Source organism: Brassica rapa, chromosome A06 (assembly GCF_000309985.2).
Source record: "Brassica rapa cultivar Chiifu-401-42 chromosome A06, CAAS_Brap_v3.01, whole genome shotgun sequence".
NCBI lineage: Eukaryota > Viridiplantae > Streptophyta > Magnoliopsida > Brassicales > Brassicaceae > Brassica > Brassica rapa.
Window position 1 is genome coordinate 20,985,488 of NC_024800.2, and position 21,964 is coordinate 21,007,451.

A 21,964-nucleotide genomic window follows, 5' to 3' on the forward strand; every position below is an offset into this window, starting at 1 on the left:
CGGTAACTTTGTTGGTTCAAGGCATGTGCCGTCGTCTCTTCTTATTTCAAACTTTTATTTATTATTCTTCTCTTTTTTTTTTTGGGTGGCCTTCTACTTTATTTTCAGATGAAAATGGTGCGCTCCATAGGCGCGGCTTAACAAACTTTTTCATTTTTAATGATTTTAATAGTTTTTAAGCAAGTAATTAATAAACATAAGGTTATTATTAATATCCGTATTTACAGAGCTAATCATATGCTCTCTCAGACTAATTTCAGAGAATAATTCGTTTAGGAGACAAGGACCCGATTCCGTACCGAGAATTATGCTGGCCCGTGACAGTTCTTTCCATTTCAAGTGTTGTGTTTCTGAATATATGAATATTCCATTTAATAGCCTAAAATATTTTTGGAAAAGTTAAATCAAATTACTTTGCTTCTCTCTATTTTTGGTCAAGATTCATTCCAAGTTAATTAATATAACCAAAACATATTCCTCCAAATTAACTATTCCTCAGTTTGATAATTGATTCAACTAAACGAATTTGGGTTCGAAAATAATAAGAAATGTGTCTATTTTATTGTTCTATAAAATTCAAAACACATGTTTAACTGGTATTGGATTGAAGAATTTGATTGATTCTAAAAGAATTCAATTGTAGATATAAATAATAGTTTTTAAAATGTTTTAAAGGATTTGTAGAGATTTTAATGCATTTGTGTTAATTCTGATGTTTTGGATTTTAAAAGAATTCAAATAATTTATTTAAATTCTTGGAACTAATCTTTATACAAGAAGGAACAAAATGAATAAAACTTGACTAATGAAAAGAACAAAGACTTAATCATTTTTCATATAAATAGATAAAATTATTTAAGAAACAAATTGAATAAAAAGCTTGATTAATCAAAACTTCAATGCTCAAGAGAAATCGTTAGGCCATAATTAGACGTTTTATAGAGAATTATTAATTAGGTGGGCGCTCAGACTGATTTTTCAGAAAAAAAATATTATGTTTTAGATTGATTAGCCATCTAGATAATTTTTATTAATTAAAAATAATAGTAATCAAGCTAATTATGTATCACTATGTAAATATGTAGCCATGTATAATACAGTTTCATATCAACATAAATTACGACAAATGATATGTTTTTATCATTCATCAAAATAATATTATATTTAAATTTCTATATTCAAATCTCTTGTATTATAATTATCGATCATTTTAACGTATATATCTGACAGATAAAGAATTATCTTCAAATCTCAGCCTAAAGACAAAGGATTAGTTTTGTATATATATATATATATATATATATATATATATATTTGTAAATTTTTATTAAATTCCTTTCAAATATAATTACCACAGTTTTCATGGATGCTTTAGTTTTACTTTTTTTTAATATAATTATATAATTTTTTTATATCAAAATTGTTTTCGGATTTTTATACAAGTTGATTAAAAAATAGATAAAAAACATATCTAAGATTATAATTTTAAATATATACATATTTTCTTAAATATAAAGTTACAATAATAACATATTTAATTTATCTTAGATTTTATGTTTAATAAATCAAAATTTATACTAACATATTGGTAAGAAAATAAAAAATTTAAAATATTAACAAAATCTTATTTTACAATCTAATTAAATTTTAAAAATTTATTACTGCACATGGTGTAGGAAAAAGCATAGTTAAGTAATGAGTCACCACATGCATTATTTAGGATATGTTTTAATTTTTTTAGTCATGGGTTACATATTAGGATGTTGATTAATTATAGTAAAGTATAAGTATATAGTTAGTGATGGACATGTGCATTTCTAAGGATATGCAAATGATCAAATTGCCAAATGATAGTTCTTTGTTAAAAAGTAGTGGCCTTTTCTGTAATATCCTTCTATATATTAATTGCGAAGTCGCTTAAATGATATTTTCTTAGGTATTACTCATATAGAGAATTTGAGAAAAATTGTTATAATTTGATTGATTAATGATTTTTCTTTTTTATTTATTTTGATTATGTTAAAAATAAATTCCAAAACTGATTACTGTTAGTTGTCAAATAACCCAATGATGTTATACATTATATTAATTAATTAAAAGGTTGATAAGAGATCATGATAATCAGTTAGTTGCCTTAGAAAATTTGTTATAATTTGGTTGGTTAATTATCAAACCAGATAATATAAGGAATAAAATTTATATTTTGAAATTTATTATTAAACACATACAGTTACAAATAAAAATTTGGTAATAAAATGGGTAAATGTGAAAATTTCGATTTAAAAGCACACTAACTTTTAGAAAAGTACAAGATCCTTTAAAAAAAAGTAAACATGATTTGTCTGTAGGTTTGGTGGGATCCCTTCCTTGTCTTGAATCTTTGTCTTTACATTCTCAACAATGTCTAAGCTGTCAACTAACTTCTAAGGCAATGATTTTACCAGTGAGTGTTTTCACAAATATATGCATTCTTGCACTTAAAAAACGGATGTGAAGGATTGACTCTTTCCAGATGTGGTAATCCGTCAAGCAACGGCCATCCTCGAGCTGTTGACCGGCAAAGCTCAACATCTGCCTGTGCTTAGGGATTCCCTCTTTATTTTGGATCCTGGCTTTGACGTTTTCAATGGTGTCTAAGCTTTTGACCTCATCGAGGGCTATGGTCTTGCCCGTAAGAGTCTTTATGAAGATACACATACTTTCACTCAACCTGAGAACACAGTGGAGAGTTGAGTCTTGTTGGATATTGTAATCAGCCATGGTACGGCCACCTTCTATCTGATATCCGGCAAAGAGAAGCCTCTGCTGGTCGGTACGAACTCCTTCCTTACGTTGTATCATTGTCTTGACACTGTCAATGGTGCATGAGCTTTGAACCACAAGGGCTATGGTCTTGCGTGCAAGGAACTTAACAAAGATTTTCATAAATCCTCCCAACCTAAGAACCAAGTGTAGAGTTGAATCTTTTTGGATATTGTAATCAGCCACGGTACGGTGATCCTCCATCTTCGCATCACCATCTGAAAAAGGTAAGTGCAATTTTTGTTAGCACACAGTAGAATTCTAGTATGAGTATATTATTGTATTGTGGATTAATGACTTACATGAGAGTTACATATATACACAAGACGATTTATCTCAATTAGGAATAGAACGTATCTAAATCTTATGATGTATATCTAAATCATCTAATTCTTATCACAATAGGCGATGTTTTTAAACCCGATCGGGAAACACTTGGTTATTGAGTCGTCTGTCCGATTAATAAATTAATCCCCAAAAAAAACGTAAAGTTCGAAGTTTTTTTTTTAAAGGGATCGATCGATCCCGTAAGCAACCGAACGGGTCGATCTTGATAATTATATCCAGAACAATGAAAATATGCGGAGCATATACTGATCGACCAAGGTCAGGTCAGTCGATCGCAGAAGCTCGATCCTACTTCAATCGATCGGTCGCGTCTTTGAGATCGATCGAACCTGTGTCCAGGTAAGTCTTCCAAATTAATTTCCTGGTTTTTGTCGGTTAAATCCGGTTTGATTCCCAGTTGATTTGAACCAAACTAACACGAGCTGAATTCTAAAAACTCGATTTCTAATCATTCAAACCCATTTTTCTCTTCTCTTTGAAAAACAAAGGGGAGAAGAAGATGGCGAGAGAAGAAGTTTTCAAATCGATGTTTTAATTTTTTTTTAATTTAAAAATTGATTTTATAAATCACGATTTCTTGTTTTTAAAAATGATTTAATAAATATAAGGAAACTGAATTTTTCCAAATATTTTCTTCTCATATTTTTGGAACTGATTATCCTTATCTGTAGAATATGTATTCTACTATATGTAGAACAAATAAACATGTCTGAAATCGATTTCTACTAGTTTTAGATTTATAGTAATGTGTAGATTCCAATTTCTACAGGTTTTCGATTTATAGTAATGTGTAGATTCCAGATTCTACAGATTTTAGAACGATAGGTTAAGCGCAAAATGTGTTTTCTAAATATTTTTAGATTACTATTGTTTACGTAGATCACGTATTCTAAACATATTAGATTCAATGAAAAAGGTAGATTACATTTTCTACTGTGTAGAATGTCAATTCTATTTGTTGTAGAATAAAATATGAAATTATGATTTAAACTTTTTTAGAAATGGAAAAAAATACCAATAAGCTTATATAAGTTTTTCATCAGTAGTTACTATTTTTGAAGTCTTTTTGTTTGTAAAAATATTTATTTGATTTATTTTGAAAAATATTAAAGGGAATTAGAAAAAAAAAAGTGATACAAAAAGAAATTAGCCTAATAGAACATAGTTATGATTTTTTTGGCCTAAAAAACAATTTCCCTTACTTTAGATCTGAGGAGGAAATGAGAAACTATCAACTCGCAAGGAGTGTTTTTATAGTAGAAAGCCTTGGCTTTTAGGGGTCAAAAGTCTGATTGTAGATCTCACACGCCAACTTCCAGGCAATAGAATACTCAATGCATTTAATCGTTTAATAAACTTACTTCAGCCAATTTACACAATAATTGAACCACAAATTTTAAATTAAGAGAAGCTTATCTTTTGTGGGATATGTCTGTGATTTGGCAGCATATTCTTTATTTATTTACTAAATAATGTCCCGCATCTTGTGCGGAATATTATTACATCGAAAAGATTTTAATTTAAATATTAATTTTTATTTAGTTATAAATTATTAAATTAGATACATATTTTAAATTATGTATTAAATTTTGTATTTGGTTCATCTTTATAGGTAGGTGTGTATGTTTTTGGATCCAATTCTTATAAAGAAGATGTTTTTGGATCAAATTCTTCTTTTTATTAATAACCCAACTATCACTAGATAATTTGGATTTGAAATTAATGTTTTGTAGTTGTGGATTAAAAACATTAAGAACATTAGAAATAATATCACAACTTCTAAAACATCAATAAAACAATAATACCAATAAAAATCATATATATTGAATTTAGATTTTAGAAACTTGACTCATAAAATAATAATAAGAAATTTACAAAATATTACCTATACATCATTGCAAACAAACAAATCGAGTAAACATAAAAAATGCATAATTAGATTTAAATAAAATTGTTGTTAGTTTTTGCAAATCTTAACATACATGTTAAACATATATTAGTTGCCAAGGAAATCAACATGTGCAGTGCGAAGAAAGAAGTGGTGAGGATAACGAGAGTAGAGAGGTGGATTAAGTGGGAGAAGCCGCCAACAGGATGGTTTAAGGTGAATACGGATGGGGCTTCGCGTGGGAATCCGGGGCTTGCTACGGCTGGCGGTGTGTTGAGAGATGAGAATGGTAGTTGGCTCTGTGGTTTTGGTCTGAATATCGGGCGTTGCTCTGCACCTTTGGCTGAGCTTTGGGGTGTCTACTATGGTCTGTTGATTGCTTGGCAAAAAGGAGTGAGGTGTGTGGAGGTAGAAGTGGACTCTGCTGTGGTGGTTGGTTTCTTTCAGACAGGGATTGCGGAGACGCATCCTTTGTCCTTCCTAGTACGATTGTGCTATGGCTTTATCTCTAGGGACTGGATAGTCCGCTTTAAACACGTCTACAGAGAAGCTAATGGTCTTGCAGATGGCTTGGCTACTTATACTTTTTCTCTAGCGTTAGGATTTCATATTTTTGATGTTGTTCCAGTAGAAGTTAGTTTCTTGTTGATTGCGGATGGTTCAGGCCCGCCTAAGTTGAGGCATGTGGTCGAGTAGTATGTTTTTTTGTTTTGAAATAAATTAAACTTGGGAGGTTTTCCTCCCTTGTATTCACCAAAAAAAAAACATATATTACTAAATATTAAAAATTTAAACTGTCATCAAGTTATAAAATACACAATATAATATTAAACACTCAATAAAATCTATTTCATATCACAAACGAATAAAAAATGCTACGATCTTAGAAACTCACCAACTAAAATTTTCTACGTCCTCATCTTTCTTGTATTTTTCATTTATTCTAAAAATTCAACACCATAATCTTGTAATAATCTCTAAGCGAATATCAGTGAGAAACTGGTTATACACCATTACAATTTGTTGATATATGTTCATTTTCACAGAATTCAGATATATTCTACACGTTAGATTACAGATTTTAAGTGTGAAAGTTGTTTCCAACACTAGTAACCCTCACCCCTTGGCCATAAATATTTTATATTTTTTTGAATGCAAATCAATTCCAGAGAATAAAACATCCTTTAAAATAAGACAATTATCATCATTTCTTCTTTCATATTACCGGATGATGAAGTACCTTAGAAATGTTTGAAGTCTTTTCGCTGCAACTGATCGATCGAAGAACATGATTTTGAGACCTAGTACAGAACTGGCCATTTCCATTTTTGTTTATTCACTTAAATTGGTTACAGCCAGTCTTTATTTTTAAGAATTCTAAGAAATATCAATGCAAAACAAGCCATGCATATCCTCCGATCCATAAATTTAAATGTTCTTGGTCACATGAATTGGATTCAACCAATATATTTATTTTGACCCTTCTTCTTTACACGTTAACTAAGGGTGATTTGCTTCACATAGCAGCCTTTTCGTACACAATAACCGATTAAAGATCTATAAAAAAAATATTTGCATAAAGGTACTCATTAAACATCAACAAAAAAAAAACATCAACAAGAACCCTGCATTACGACGAACACAAGAGAAACAAACAAACGTAATCAAACATGGTAAAATAGAAAAGCATCCAAAACACAGAGCAAGCACGTACGAGGATTTGACATACGGGCGAATACTCTCCGTGTCGTTATTCTTATCACAAACTTTAGTAATATATATATTTATTATATATGATCATGATTTGGCTTAATCAACAGTTATAATAGCAGTAGCACTCCCGGAACGGCCACGCACTACACTGATCATGATTTGGCTTAATCAACAGTTATAATAGCAGTAGCACTCCCGGAACGGCCACGCACTACACTCTCCCAACCAGGAGGTGTTAATTTGTTTGCACTTTTTGTCGCAATCGCTGCAGTGATAAACGTATTGGTGGTACGAACATGTACCGTATAGTGGTCCTGGTGAGAATCATAAAAGTAAGCTGTTGTTAAAATACATATAACTAAGTAGATTTGTTTGGTTTCTTTTATCGAACCAACTGCGGTGCGGTTTTAACAGTTATAAAAATGTATAGATATATAGTATATGTATAGATTTTTGTTACTGTTAACTGTGGGACGGGGCGGGACGACGGTCAACATTCGAAGCCTAAATTTGTTTTATTACCCACCGTGTGTGGTTTTAAATGATGTTGAAAGATGGCAGGTGTGAAATAGATGTCAACGCCATGTGTTTGAAGTTGACATCAGATATTATTGATTTTTTTATTTTTTTATTATTCGTGCTTCACGTATAATTTTATTATATTATTTGAATTGGATTTATTATTTTGTTCTTTTTTGATTATAAGTATTTTTTTGTTGTTGTTAATATATTGTATCGTTCTCCACGCGGATTCCTTAAAAAGTCAAATATGAAATTGATATATAAATGTAGGTTAGCAAATAGTTAGACGTGATGATCAAATATGTTTTTAGAATTGCCTTATTTTTCTTTGTTCTAAATATATATTTTATGAACCTTTTTCATATCTTATATAATGTTTTTAAGTTATAGAGTAATCTGAGAATCTTTTATGTATCATCTATATTTGTTTTTATATTTAACTCTATTAACTTTTATTTTGTGTATTTATATTTAAGTTTTCACTATAGATAAATTCTTAATTACCATATATTTTCTATCTTTTTTTCATTTGTCATTCCTAATTAAATAACTAATTTTATATTTTCCCTAAAAAACAAAAAAAAAACTTATAAAATATTTAAGATATTTAACATCTTTAAAGACAAATTTGAGAGGTCATCATTATGTATCATCCCTAGTTTTTTTTTTTTTTACATTTTGTAACCTGTAATATAATAAATTTATATGTTTTAAAATTTTAAAGATAACAACACCATATATATTGAACTTCTAAAATAAAAAGTCTTAGTAAATTATCAAAAACTGCAACGACGATAACAAATAGAATGAGAGGAATGAAAAACTATCAACTCGTAAGGAGTGTTTTTATAGTAGAACGTCTTAGCTTTTAGGGGCTCAAAATTCTGATTGTAAATATCACACGCCAACTACGAAGAAATATAAGATTCAATGAGCTTCACATTCCGAACCTCAAATTAAAAGAAGCTTCTATTTTGTCTGGAAAGTGTCTAGGACTTTGCGAGGGAGTATACTCTTTTAAAAAATATAATTAGGGGGTATCCGACGATTCTTCGAAACCCAATCGAATAATCTTCTGTGAGTTTGCTCACGGACCACAATAAATTTGATTGTTTAGAATGAGAATTAGATATTCATATTCTGACTGTACAAACAGATAAATCTGAATTTGGTAGATTTTAACACCTCTAAATTTGTCTCATTACCCGACCATGTGTGGTTTTAAATGATGTTGAAAGATGACAACTGTGAAATAGATGCCAACGCCATGTGCTTGAATTTGATATCAGATCTTTTTTATTATGTATTTTATTATTATTTGTGCTTCACGAATAATTTTATTATATTATTTGGATTGGATTTTTTTTGTTGATAAGTATTTATTATTTTGTTATTATATTATAATCGTAAGTTAGCAAATAGTTAGACGTGATGATCAATATGTTTTCAGAGTAGCCTTCTTTTTCTTTGTTCTACATATATATTTTTATGAACTTTTTTCATATTTTATATAATGGTTTTTAAAATTATAGATTAATCTGAGAAACTGTTATGTATCATCTACATTTGTTTTTATATTTATCTCTATTAACTTTTATTTTGTGTATTTATATTTAAGTTTTCACTATAGATCTAAATTATGAATTACCATATGTTTTCTATTATTTTCTATCTTTTTTTTCATTTGTCATTCCTGATTAAATAACTAATTTTATATTTTCCATAAAAACACAAAGTAAAACTTATAAAATATTTAAGATATTTAACATCTTTAAAAACAAATTTGAGAGGTCATCATTATGTATCATCACTAGTTTATATTTTTTTTTACATTTTGTAACCTGTAATATAACAAATTTATATGTTTTAAAATTGTAAAGATAACAACAGAATATATATATATATATATATATATATATATGAATTATATTTTATTTTGAAATAATTATCTTTTATTTTAAAATACTTTTTTTAAATTTTAGATAATTCTTATAATTATTAATGTTAATCACTTATCTTATAAAAAAAGACTTAAATTCATTTTTATTTTAACTAATTTATATATTTATTTCATTAAGGATATAAACATATTATCCGCTCTAAATTTTAACGCGAGAGCTCCATTGTGAAAAATCATTTCACAAATAATAGTATAATAACTAATTGTTTTGTCTGCACATGCGGACATAATATTTTTATAAATATTTATTATTTAATGTTTTATTAATTCAAAAACCAATCTGATAAGTTATTATTTATGTTTTTAAGAAGTTTAAATCAGTCATCAAATTATTTAAATAAGATATAATTTTCATAAAATATATATACTCAGTATTGTGTTGAAAATTTTAAAACCAACACATATTTAAAATATTTTAGAATATATTTTTATACAAATGGTTTTGCTTAATGAATATTTAATTATATCATATTTTATAATAAAAATATTATTTCAAGATAACAACACAATATATAAAAAATATCTTATTTTTTTGAAATATAATATATTAATAAAAAAATCATTTTTAATTATATAATATATAATATAAAAAAATTCATTAAGGGTATCATCAACTTTAACTGCTCTAACTTTTAACTTGAAAGTTCCGTTGCAAAAAATTACTTCGCAAATAATAGTATATATATGTATAAATCTATTTTATTATCAATATGTATTTATAGTTTATTATTAATATGTTTTATCTTGCTACACGCGGAATCCTTTGTTGAAAGTCAAATAAAATTTGATGTAGTATTGTACATTTGTTTTAACTTTTTTTTGTATTATTAGTTATACACCATAAGAATTTGTTGATATCCATTTATTAGTTATCCAAATATCATATATATATAGATAATTTTTTAATAATGGTAACTTTTTGTTCACCAAAATAATAATATTATTAAAGTATTATTTATTAATTATCCAATACATCATGAACAAATATATATATACATATATATTTTAAATAATAACTCGTTATAAAATTAAGTAGAATATGACAAATCAGCAAAAATATTTTTAAATAATAATATAGAAGATAGATATTAAAATTATTTGTGCTACATCCAGAACCTACAGGCAGAATCTTATTATCTTATTATATTATTTGGATTTTATTATTTTGCTATTAATATGTGTTCACTCATGCTACACGCGGATTCTTTTGATATAAAGGCAAATCAAATTGATATATTAATTTAAGTTAGCAAATATGATATTCAATATGATTCCTTATAATGATTTTTGTACAGAATATTTCCATAAAGGTTATTCACAATTAATATAATATTTTAAAGTTTTCTATAGATAAATTTGAGGAACTGTCATGTTATATATTTTTTGTTTTATATTTATTTATCTATTTGTTGTTCACTAGTTTTATTTTCTGTCCTTATATAATATCTTAAACTTTCACTCAATCAAGTATTCTCTATAATTTTATACTTTATTTATGTTTTCTTGTTTTCTTATTTAATAACTTTTATATGTATGTTTTCTACACAACAAATATCTTGAATGTTTTTAAAAGATTTTAGAGATAAATTTCAGAGTTTTTCGTGTATTTTCTATAATTGTTTATATGTTTCTTTTGACAATTTATTACCTCTAAGTAATAATATTAGTGTGTGTTTTATATTTTAAAATTTCTTCTATAGACAAGTCTGAATTAATGTGTTATGTTTCTTCTACAATTATCTCAGACAAAATATACCATTTGATCACTCTTATTTTTTACTATATTTTTATTAAAATACTATACGTTTATGATAAATCTTTCAACTAAATAAATATCTTTTCTGATTTTGAAAATATTGTTTTACAAATTTTTTTTACAAAGATATATTTTATGTTTTCAATTCATTTTATATGAGTTAATAATCACAAACTGTAATCTTTAAATAAGAATGACATTTACTGAATTACTATTAGTTAATCACAAAAAAATAATGTATTTATCATCAGACTTAATACATTTTAATACATATAAAACATAAATATTTCTCTTTTTAGAAATGTAATGAGGGCAAAATGAAATTTGAACTTCAAGATTGATATTTAGTTATTTACGCAACAAAACTGAACAAACTAGACAATAACTAATTTAATGAAGTTTAAGGGAACAATAAATGACACGAATAGAAATGTGAAAAAAAGAATAATTATATACGTTAAGTTTGACAATAAAAATTAAATAACAAAAAGATAAATATGGTCAAGCGTTGGAGCCTGTGGCACCACTGACCCAATTTAGCCAAATATTCCAGATTAACATACTCAAAATTGTGTTAAAACCAAAAAAAAAAGTTAGTATGAGGCACGTGCCCCACCTTCTATACGGCTAGATCCGCTCCTGACTGCAAGTGGTTCAAACTTCTGAACAAAAATAAGAACCACCCACTACAGTACACACACTCCAAATTCTGAGTGTTGTTGGTAGTTCTTTTCTTTTATTTTTATTTTTGAAATAAATTATATTTTAATTGAAACAATATGTAAAGATGCTAATTTTAACTTTAAAATAGTATCAATCATATAAATGTCTACTAAGACTCAGTCTTAGACAAAATAAGAAATTATATAATCTATAAAATTATTCATGTTATAATTTTATGCTTTCATTTTTAATTCTAAATTTATGTGTACCAAACCGACCATTTTTTGGCTTTTCAATTCAAGTTTAATTATGAATTTATTTCAATTTGACATATTCAAAATAAGTTATTATAAATATTCGAATGAAATTTAAATCTCTAACCCGCAAACTTAAAATCTGAATATACCCAAACCAAGTCCAAATAGGTACCCGAACGTCCACTCTAATTATATTGGCTATATATATATATCAGACATCATATGTTTCTTAACAATGTGTTATTTTTATATTTTCTAATATTTTACAATTAGTTTATTAGTTAATATTAAAGCTTAAATTATTATACTACTTTATCAAAAACATATTCATCCAAAGTTAGATATAAATTTCATTTTACATCCCAATTTATTGTGTGTGTGTGTTTAAAATAATTTTGTATTATATTTGAATTAAGGTTATATTTTTTTAAATAAGTACTTTGATTATAAAACTAAATAGTAATATAAATTATTTTAAATATATACAGTATCTTACACCATTTTTATCTACTTTCACCATTTATACATATATTTTGGACCATTAGATCCGTTCTTATTTCACTTGACCCGGTAGATCCGCAACTGTAGATCCATTTTTCCCATTCTAGTCACATTTACGGTTTAAGATAATGTCGAAAGGACACCAGATAAGATGCGAATCCCACGTATTTGAAGTTGACACCAGATATTATTATTATTACTTATTTTTTATTATTCGTGCTTTAAGCAAAATCTTATTATATTATCTTTTTTTTTGTCAACTATTATATTATCTTAGATTGGATCTTATTATCATTTATCAATATGTATCTATATGAATTTGTTATTAATATGTTTTATCGTGCTACACGCTGTTTCCTTCTTGAAAGTCAAACCAAATTTGATATAGTTTTTAACTTTTGTTTTAACAAATCGAGAATTCGGCCAAAAAAAATCTCAACTTTGCACGAATTGCCAAAAGAAACATGAACTTTTGGGCTCACCAAAAAAACACCAAATTTTCATTGACTTTAGAATTAATTAACAATGTTTTCACTGACTTGCCAATTTAGCACGCCGTCAACAAATTTAACAAAAATATTTGATGTTGTTTTCAAATGAGATGAAACGACGTCGTTTTACATGATTTGAAATTAAAAATAGGTAGACCCCTAGATTCGAACCCAGGTTGGTTGGTCAATTAGCAAGGTATTTTACCACTGGGCTACTGGCACTTTCAATGTACTTACTAACATGTTTACTTTTATTTGATACATATTAAATATAAAAAATTCTCTAAAAACTTAATAAGATCTTTAAAATTCCAAAAAAATTAAAAAATAAAGAAGATTTTTATAAAATTAATTTAGAAATTAAAATTAAAAATAAAATTTTATTTTTCTTTTTAAACAATAAAAACTCTTCCAAAATTTTCTAAAAACTTAAAAAGATCTTTAAAATTCCAAAAAATTGAAAAAATAAAGAATTTTTTTATAAAATTAATTTTCAAATTAAAATAGAAAATAAAATTTTATTTTTTCTTTTCAAAAAATAAAAAATCTTCCAAAATTTTCAATTTTTAGTACATTTGCTAAAAGTTGAAATTAATTATTTTTATGTGTGTATAATTAATTTGAAATCTTCCAACTTTTTATGTGTGTATAATTAATTTCAACTTTTAGCAAATGTATTAAAAAAATTGAAAATTTTGGAAGATTTTTTATTTTTTGAAAAGAAAAAATAAAATTTTATTTTCTATTTTAATTTCAAAATTAATTTTATAAAAATTTCTTTATTTTTTCAATTTTTTGGAATTTTAAAGATCTTTTTAAGTTTTTAGAAAATTTTGGAAGAGTTTTTATTTTTTAAAAAGAAAAAATAAAATTTTATTTTTAATTTTAATTTCTAATTTAATTTTATAAAAATCTTCTTTATTTTTTTTAATTTTTTTGAAATTTTAAAGATCTTTTTAAGTTTTTAGAGAATTTTTTATATTTAATATGTACCAAATAAAAGTAAACATGTTAGTAAGTACACTGAAAGTGCCAGTAGCCCAGTGGTAACATACCTTGCCATTTTTTATATTGTTGTTTCACTTAACGCCAACAATAAACGACGTCAAATATTTCTGTTAAATTTGTTGATGGCGTGCTAAATTGGCAAGTCAGCGAAAACATTGTTAATTAATTTTAAAGTCAATGAAAGTTTGGTGTTTTTTTGGTCAGCTCAAAAGTTCATGTTTCTTTTGGTAACTCGTGCAAAGTTGAGGTTTTTTTTGGCCGAATTCTCTTAACATATCCCATGTACATTTGTTTTAACTTTTGTTTGTATTAGTTAAAGTTTTTTTTTTGTGACTTTTAAGGTTTTATAACTTCTTTACATTTTTTTGTCGGCATCCATATGTTTTTTTCAAGTATTAGAAAGAGTCAAATCGTTCTGAATAGACACTCGCTCTGATTTAGTCTAATCTACATAAGTAAACTCTCAAATTTCTCTATAAAACACAAAACCCAAAGAGCATTTTTAACGGCTCTAACACATGCTCTCAACATTTAGGGCCTAAATAGTAAAGCGGATTTGGTAATAAAAGCGGTGCAGAATTAAAGTGCAGTACAGTGTAACTAAGGTTCGTCTGAAATTAAAGTGCGGTACAGTACAACTACAATTTTAAATAAAAAGCGGTGCAAAATATTGTTTGATTGGTAACAATATATATTTACGGTATTGAATAATTATTTAATTAATAAAATAATATTAATTATTGAATATATTAATATATTTAAATAATTTAAAATTATATTAAAATAATATAAAATTATATTAAAGAAGTTAAATAATAAAATAGATCAAAATAATTTTGATCGAGAAAAACATATTTAGTGGTTTTTCTAAGTAAATTAAAATAATGTGATCTTTTTAAAAAAATATATATATATATATATACAGCTTTTTATTTTGCAATTTAAAATTAAACCGACTCACTAGTTTTAGCGAATTTATTTAATCATTTCTCGACTTAACTCGAATACAGTTTTAACCTAATTCGTAACTGGATAAATAAATAAATCACGATTCGACCGACCAGTCCATTTCAGTTTGCAAAACACTTGTCGGGGATTGAGATGTTTTTTTAGTACCAATTCTTTTTGGAGATTTTGAATTTTTGGGTTTTTTCGAATATCCATTTGGGTTTGGATTCGTTTCGGGTAAAATCTATAACACGAAATACCATAACAACAAGATCCATTTAATATTTATATCGGGTTTGGATCGGTTAAGATTTATTTTTATTAGATCGAGTTCAATTTGGATTTTCGGATTCGGTTTATTTGCACATCCCTAGTTTAAGTATCTAAATTTTTTTATTTTTGATATTTAGATATACATTCATTTTGGTTTGATGAAGTGTTTTGGAAATAAAAATCTATAATCTGATATTTTTATTCAGCTACATAACTATATTAATTAGAATTAGTATAATTATTTATATAACTGCAGTTGTTATTAAATGATCATATATTTAAATAGTTGAATTAAATAATAAGTAAATAACTAGAAGTAAAAACGCACATATAATTGGAGCTAAACAATGCTAAGTGTGTTATTGTAAAATGTAGAACAAACAAAAATATAATCTTTTAATTTTAGTTGTGATTGGTGTTTAAAAGCGTATTTGAAAACAGTATTTACAAAACCGCACTTTTGCATGTTTCCATTCACACACTTAATAAAGAAAACAATTAGAAAAATCAATAAAGAGAAAGAGAAAACAAGGTGAGATAAGAGGTTGTCTCTCTCCAAACAGCTGCTCTAAAAATTATCAGAGATTCTCATGACAAGGGTTACACACCAATTGGATATTTATTTACTTTTGTTTAAAAATTATTTATTAAATTATGAGTACACATGGGTTGAGTTTGATCCGATAATGATGCTCTAAGTCACATCCTTTTGGTTCTTCTGGAGTTCAGAGGCGCACCTGAAAAGAAGATTTTCTTCTGGTTCTCAGAGGCGGAGCGTCGTGAGTCTCAAGCTTTTCCGAGTGGTCTCCGGCGGAGTTTCAGAGGCTTGGTGGTTAATCATTATGGAGAAAGGTATTCGCAGAACCTTCTTATTGATAGATCCGGTAGTTTTGCTTCTCCTTCTACCCTATAGGTCCAAGCTTGAATGTGGACGGAGCCACTGCCGCAACCTGTCTTTCACTGGTTCAAAACCTCTGTCATTAGCTGCTGAATACTCCTAAGTGGGAAGATGCACCTGTCGGTGTTGATGCAGCTGGCCGTGCTTATAAGTTCGATATTTATTTCCAGTTGCTTTGGTCTATAATTGGGATTATAATTCTAGGATTTTCACGGTTAAGAACATGTTTTGCACTCAGGTTTTTAGTGGTAGAATTAGGTGGTTTAAGAGACTGATCATTCTGAGTGTTGGCATGATTTTGTTCTCATAGTGGTGAAAAATACAATGCCGTCTCAACTAGGTAGCATAGGATTCTTTTAAGTGTTCCTAGGTGTTACTAGATTTCAGTATTATATGTGAGGTTAAATCTAGTAAGGTTGTAATCTGTATCCGCAAATTGGTTAATAACAAGTTGATGTTAAGCAACAAAAAAAGTCACATCCATTTAAATTTTTAATAGAGAAAACTCTCTATTTGAGAAAAGAGAGAAGAAAAGATTTAGAGAACTTTTCTCTTTATCCACTCTGTCGTATAATTTTATATCTATTATATTAAAATAGAAGTCACAATTTTATTTCATGTGTGATTTTTAAGTTGGACCACTTTTAAGAAAATTTATTAAAGGTATTTTAATAAGACGAATAATATATAGAATCTTTGAACTACTTTAATCATAATATCTTTTGATATCTTTTCATTCAAAATATAAATAAATAAAATACATATATATTAAAATTTTCGAAAATATATGTTTAAAAATATTTAACAAAATCTTAATTTCCAAAAATTATATATAAATATTTTCACTAATTTTGTAATTAGTTTTGAAATATTATTATCATTAATATATTCAGCTATTGTTTATAAAATGAAAAATAATATTCTATCATGTTTTACCTAATATATAATCACAATAAATAATATTAAAATAAAATTATTATGTTGATCTAAATATTTTAACAATATCTTAATTTTTAAAAAGTTTATGTAAATATTTTCACTAATTTCATAATTAGAAACGAACAATTATTATGTATTAATATATATTCAATTATTTTTTATAAAAATTAAAAATATATCCTACTTTTTATCTACTTTATAATCATAATCAATCATGTTAAAATAAAATTATTATATTGGACTAAATATGATTAATTTATAAATTTTATTTTCATAAACATAAAATATAATAAAATTATTATATTGGAAGGAACAAGACCCTTACACGGGCCAAGGATGGGTCTACAAAAAAGATGGTTCAACTATACTATGATGGGTGCTATGTCTATTCACAGGAGTCTATCATCTTTACATGCAGAATGTGAAGCGTTGATATGGACGATGGAGTGCATGAAGATCCTATAAATCTCAGAGGTGGTGTTTGCAACTGACTGCTCTCAATTGGTGAAGATGGTGTCTACACTGAAAGAATGGTCGGCGTTCACTATACACATGGAGGAGTTTCTGCGATGTAAGGAATTATTTCCTAACTTTACTATCCAACATATCCCAAGGACCCAAAATACTCTGGCGGACAAGCTGGCACGAGGTGCTAGGACTTCGCCATGTGTTATGGTTTATGTTGATTCAGTTTCCCCGAGGTGGCTCTCGGACCAGGAATCTTCGTAGTTTCTTAGTCTTTTGTTGGAAAAAAAAAACACATAAAATATTTATATTAAAAATATAATATGATGACAGAACAGCTTAACATTAACAGACTATATAACACATATATAAAATTAACATATCTTAGACTTTTTTTATATAAAATAATATATTATGCAAAATGAATAAAAGTAAAAAATAATTGCTAAAAAGAAATCCAGTTTTGAAGGGCGGGTAAACATTTAACATAAATTAAAATAAAATAAAAATTCAAATATGCTTTTAATGCACATATTAATTTTTTTAATAACTAAATGCAAATATAATAAGATAAATATATAATAATAAACGACAAATACATGTGACGGTTTTAAGCAATTGATTATTTACAACATGTAAACTATAAATTATTGTATTTGAAATAGTTATATAAACATTTAAATATATGATTGAAATTAAAAATGTATACCACTAAAGCACTAATGATGTAAAATAAATATATATGCAAATAAAACTGAAAATAACATCCGCGCGGATCAAGATATAGTATTAACTTAACTTAGCAAACAGTTAGACGTGATGTCCAATATGGCTTAAGCATTATCCTTTTTTTCTTATGTGTTCAACATATATATTTTATAAATATAATATCATATAATATATTTTTAGAAAATTACATATAAATATGAGAAACTGTTATGTATCATCTATATTTGTTTCTATATTTACATTTATATTTTTGATTTGTTACTTTTATTTTGTGTGGGTATAGAATATTAAAGATTTGGCAATATATGTTTTCTTTAATTTTATGCTTTTTTACTTTTCTGTTCATAGTTTAATTTTATATTTTCTCTAAACAAAAGAAAATCTTATGCAATATTTTAAAAAACTAAAGACAAATATGAGAGGTCAACTGTATCTTCCATAGTTTTATTTTTTTATTTTACTTTTAACATTATCCATAATCTCTTTCATAAGATCGATGCTAGTAATAATCTATTTGGAGGTAAATCTCACAATCGAATTTACGCTTTTCTCTCTTTCATTTCTCTTTCACTGAGCCAAGTAACCTATGTAACTAACGACAAAGACCTCCTTAGCGTCATAAAAGGCTGAACGCAGATCCACATCACGCTTGGCGGTCAAACCCTTGATCTGCACCTCCAGCATAGAGGCCCTCTGGAGGAAAGATTTTCTCTTATTCCTGACAACTCAGAGCTGAGCCTCAAGAACAGCCACCCATTCTCCAAATTTTCTACTTCAGACAACCGGATTATCTAAGCGCGCTCTTTCTCCTGAACAACTTTTACACTCCCTGTTAGGATTCAGAGGCTTAAAGACATCACTTTGTCTCAGCATAAACCCACAACAAACCAAGATAGAAGTTGCTGGAAGTCCAAAATAGAGACTGCATAAAACAGAGTTGTAGAGAGTATGAAGAAGAGAATAGAGAGAAGGAGAAGATGGGAGCACACACACAATTTAAGGAGTTCGCGCCCGTTAACGAGGGTCACTACATCTCCCCGAGACTACAGCTCGGAATCCACTAGAAGGTATAACATAGTTACAAAGATACAAGTGATTCACTCATCATATCACTCATGAACTCACTCTAATGTATCTTACTATGCTCTAATGAGAAAACCCAAAGCTAGGCTTAAGCTCACATGTTTCTCTCACCCTTCTAAGCTCTTTGTGTGGCTCAATCTCTCTCTCACGTTCTCAGCCTCCCTTTATAGTGGAGACACCTTCAAACCTAATGCACAAGAGGACAAAATGGAGAGGCTCCTCCTTGTGGTCCCAAAAGTAACTTAACCCATCTTCAACTCACCATACTAACTTGAGTTAAGCCTTGGATTACTTTTGATCTTCATTTGCTTGATCAACAAGTGTTCTTATCTTCACAAATCTCCACCTAAGAACATGTTGATCAACCCAAACAACTTGCACATACTTGAGAGAGAGAGTTTCTTCTTCTAGCTTCTTGGATTCCAGTCTCGGCTTCTGAGTATCACTACTCATCCTTGATCCTTAGCAGCTTTAAAGACCATAAACCTGCTTGATCCTTGCAGCATTCAACATCTTGTTCAATGCACATCAGCTGTGAAAATTCACCTTGCCGAACCTGAGCCATCAGAACATCTTCATGTCACTTGAGTTGTGAAAACCAGCTCTAACACAAATCTGTATTAAGCTCAACTCATCAGTGACTTTTCCTAGCACCTGCAGCACCTGAATATCTGATATAAAGCTCAATAAACTCCAGTACCAAGCTTAGAAAACGTCCAGCTTGTTACTCCAACAGAAAACTCCATAAGCTTTATCACTTATGACTTCTCAAATCACACAATAACTTCCATGGCTTCTGTCCAAACCATAAGTATACTTCAGTGACTGAGAAAATACCAACACCACCTCTGCAAAGCTTTGATTCATTTGCTAGCTTCTAGGATTTTCTCATGCGCATTGAGATCAAAACCCTTTGAATTCATTTAAATCAAATGCAGAAAACCAGAATCATCTTAGCTTCTAGCTTGAAGCTTCTTGACTCAACTTGTAGTCAATCTCACTGATAGCTTATACTATCTGAGATTCACATCTTTAACCTGTTTAACCAAGCAATTCCAGAACAGAACCCCTGCTCCACCATCTTGTTAAAACAGACCACACTAGCAGCTTGATAACCCACTACTAGCAACCTTGAATATGTCTCTTATCAACAACTTCTTGTGACATCCCTGAGACACGTCCATACCACAGCTTATACATCAATTCTAGAACCTTGATGTCTCTTTCAAGCTGTAAGAACAACCTGCAATACTTCTTGTATGCAGCTTCCACCAAAAAACAAATTTGGCCCTTGCATCATCCAGTTCACAGCCTTGAACCAGCATTCTTCTTCCTGAATATCCGTCACTTTACTGGCCTGCAACTGACTTCCCATGAGTAGACACTTATGTAGACTCCTCAGGATGCAACTAAGACAACTTCACGCTCCTGAGTTGTTGTCTTTCTAATGCAGCTTGATCTCTGCATTCTTCATCCTTTTAGGACTTCTTTTTCAGGTTCTGACACTCCATTTGAGATGAGTTGTCCATCAGACTTGATACACATCACCTTCACATCCTTGAAGTGAGCATCCTTGACACATAACCATGCATCTCCTGCACTTGTTTACTTCAGTTTCTTCTTTATAGAACTCACTGAAAAAACCACTTCAATTGCTTCATCTCAAAACCCACAGCTTTGTGTCTTCTCTCTGAAAAGACTTTCAGAAACCTACAACCCACTTGTAGAAACCTGCAACTCTGTTTCTCTAAGCCTGCAACTCGTTTCTGATTATCCTGATCAACACCCAGCTTCATAACAAATCTGAAAACAACCTGTTACCATCAGATTATAACCTTTCTTGAGTTGAATACTTGTTGATACACCATCTGTTCTTCATTTGCTTTCTTCTTTGCATACAGAACTTCAATAAATCTGATACAACAGTGAGTTACACATCCCTCTAACTCTTTTCTCTTCAGCTAAACACTTGAGAAAACCTCCAAATATAGCTCCACCAGGAATAAAAAAAAAATCATTTCAGATATGCATTGCTTTTCTTGTAGCAATAATACTCCACCTGAAACTATAACCACTTGGACATACTCTGTCTCTATAAGCTCAGCTTCACAATCAGAGTTAGAACCACTCTTCCATGTATCTTTGATCCACCTCCACGTTCTTATGTATCAGATTGAGTCATCATGACTTCTTGCTTGAGAAAGTGTGCCAAAACCTGTGACACATTTTCTTTCTTCTTGCAGCCATCCCAACTGATCCATTTGCAACCAGAAAACCATAAAGAACTTCTCTTTACCAGCAGCACTGTCTCTTAAAGCATTCTTCATGTTGTGATGATGTTACAACTTAGGCTGATACATCAACAGACCATGCTCCTATCTCACAAATCAGAAATCTTGTACTCTCTTGTCGCCAAAAAATACAACCATACTTGCTTGTCTTGTACCGCTGTTGATAAACAGGACACGCCACCTAACTCCTCTAGCTAGGAAGACTTTCGATACCAGATTTTAGTATACAATGTTGCATAAAAAATGCATTCAAAGACAATCCTCATGAATCATGATGTCTCCAATGCCTTCAGCTTCTAGACCACCGGAATCTTCTTCAATCTCTGAAGAACTGATTCAAATACAAGATAACCTTCTGAGAAAACAATGCTCCACCAGAGACAAGTACTCCTTATTTCACCAAGATTCAATCCAGCAGAAAACTCCATG

General features: G+C 28.6%; 1 long non-coding RNA gene and 1 pseudogene across 2 annotated transcripts; one reads left to right on the plus strand and one right to left on the minus strand.

The window, feature by feature from the left end:
• Positions 1 to 27: 27 nt before the first annotated feature.
• On the minus strand, positions 28 to 13,103 carry LOC103874171 (annotated as a pseudogene).
• An 803-nt stretch (positions 13,104 to 13,906) lies between these two features.
• On the plus strand, positions 13,907 to 19,110 carry LOC117126177. Of its 2 annotated transcripts, none has more exons than XR_004448622.1 (2): positions 13,907 to 15,982; positions 17,363 to 19,110. It is a non-coding gene; the product is annotated as an uncharacterized LOC117126177 (long non-coding RNA). The 2 variants fall into 2 exon arrangements; XR_004448623.1 differs by having other exon boundaries at positions 17,386 to 19,110.
• The last annotated feature ends 2,854 nt before the right edge of the window (positions 19,111 to 21,964 follow it).